Source organism: Echinops telfairi, unplaced genomic scaffold (assembly GCF_000313985.2).
Source record: "Echinops telfairi isolate 266 unplaced genomic scaffold, ASM31398v2 ScPeMD7_18;HRSCAF=68, whole genome shotgun sequence".
Lineage (NCBI taxonomy): Eukaryota > Metazoa > Chordata > Mammalia > Afrosoricida > Tenrecidae > Echinops > Echinops telfairi.
The window spans coordinates 29,271,317-29,273,372 of record NW_022103915.1 but is presented as its reverse complement, the minus strand read 5'-3'; the positions used below and the strand labels follow the sequence as shown (position 1 = coordinate 29,273,372).

Sequence of the window (2,056 nt, the reverse complement as noted above, 5' to 3'; positions counted from 1 at the left end):
AGGTGGTGTCTGTCTCAGCCACTGTAAATTACTCACCACCCGCGGCCCCAATTTCAGAAGGTACTCTTGGGAAGGAAATCACAACACACAGCCCAACTTAAAAAGTTGGGGGTTATATTAATTATCTACATAAATCATTTATAGTGCCGCACGGAAATGTGTCTTTCCCCCCACTTATACATCATTTAAAAAAATATCTATCAATATGGACACATGATTATTTCTTGTATGCTTTGAGTTCTAAATCCAAAACACATTTAGTAGTGCGGCTGCCCAACGCACGTGTCACCGCAATGTTGAGCAGCCTATTGCCAAGGTATTTTCACCATAGGTTGTTCCAACAACTCTCACAGTTACAAAAGTGACAGAAAAAAGAAAATGATCCATTTCCCCCCAACTTTACATATCCTTTATAAAGTAAGTCAGCAAGCACTGGTGAGGCTCTTGCTCCTTCCGAGGGCCCATTTTTCATACGAAAGCTCAAAGAAAGGCGAGGCCAATTCGTTGGGGCCTTCCTCCCACCGACACCTTAGCCGCCGTCCCTCCTGGTCTCGTCCAGACCCTCCCAGGTTCCCTGTGGTCCCGCCCTGAGCGGGGCGGAAGTGGGCGTGACCGCGTGGCGGAAGCGCTACATTGGGGGCGGTCCTTTTTGAGTCCGTCAATCCCTCCCACTCTGTTTCCGCCCCGCCCCTCCGGCTCAGACCGGAAATGAGGTCAGAGAGGGAAACCCCGGCGGGGAGACTCAGCTCCTACAGCGGCGGCCGAAGGAGGTGGTTGCAGCAGCCGGTGAGGGAGAGGAGTGGGATAAGCCGGTCAGGGTTCGGGGGTCCAGTGCCCGCGGGGATCAAGTGTTCGGGCCGTCGGCGACCGGGTAGGGGTGCCATGAGGCCGCGGCGGGCGGCAGGAGGTCCAATGGTGGTAGGGCCTTGCTTGTCAGGGCCCATCGCCCCCATCCCAGGGATTAAGGATAGGCTGTCTCCGGTGCGACAGTCCCCTCTTCTCTCACCATTCTGGCCCTTTCGGGCCAATAGCAGCGAGAGGACTTGCTGTTCCGTGGCGTGGTGGCCTTCCCTACCCCTCGAGGACCGGTCAGGGCGTGGGGAGAGCCCCCCCAATACGCCTCTCCTCACGTCTGTGGCCATGTTATCATCCCCGAGCAGGGAGGGCCGTCAGCCTCCAGAACTTGCCTCCTGGCAGCTTCTGACCTAGCAGGGTTGACCCTTGCGCCTGGAGAGCCTCCTGCTTCCCCGCCCTCTCCCGTCACCTTGCCTCGGCCTCCCTGGGCACTTGCTGGCCACCAGCTTCCTGTTCCTTTCCGCGCGTGACTCAGACGGGCTCACTTCTCCCCGGGGGGTAGTGCTCAGGCCCGGGGTCCGAGCTGAGTACGCCCCACGGAGACTGGAAATGAGGGAGGAGCTGGGCTCCCGTTGACCAGCCGCTGCTAGCCTGGGAGCTTTCGAGGCAGGGAAGGCTTCTAGACAGGCTCTCGATTCGAAGTTGTTTGGTTCACGTCGCCCCACGTTAAAGTTTGTACGATTCGTCCCATGTTTTAAAAGTAGTGCTGTATTCGTGAAATAGAGGTGGGTATGTATGCTGTCCCCACCTGTTTAGCTCATTCGGGTTCGAGGGACAGTTGTTTCCCAAATGTCCATCCTGGTGTTTAGAAAACCGCTTCTTGTGAATTAAGGGGATGTGGTCCCTCTGTGGGTGAGCCTCTTGATACTCGGGGAAGTTCTGTCTGGCTGGTTGTTTGGGAACTAGATTGCTCCGCAAATGTAGCCGAGAAGCCAGCAGACTGATTTCCTGCCATTGAATTCATCGACATAGGGACAGCACGAGAATAGGCCAGAGAAAGCCCTTTGCAAGGGGTAAACTGCATGCACAGAAATAGGGGCTGAGGGGCGACTCACAGGGTTGTAAGCGCTCATTGTGGTTCTGAAGTTGTTTGGGGTTAACAAGGGAGAGGGGAAGTTGATAGTTAAATGTGTGCATATATAGTCCTGGTGGTATCATAGTTGTGATCTGGGTTGTGATGCGCACGGTCGGCAGTTGGGAG

General features: G+C 55.3%; 1 protein-coding gene across 2 annotated transcripts in view; it reads left to right on the top strand.

The window, feature by feature from the left end:
- The first annotated feature begins 726 nt into the window (after positions 1-726).
- The window catches only part of GPATCH2L (G-patch domain containing 2 like), a 75,799-nt gene continuing 74,469 nt past the window's right edge, over positions 727-2,056 (top strand). Inside the window, exon 1 of one of the 2 annotated variants that reach the window (XM_045287928.1) lies at positions 727-786. The gene's annotated coding sequence lies outside the window, so the exon portion shown is untranslated. The other variant, XM_045287927.1, reaches the window with a different exon arrangement.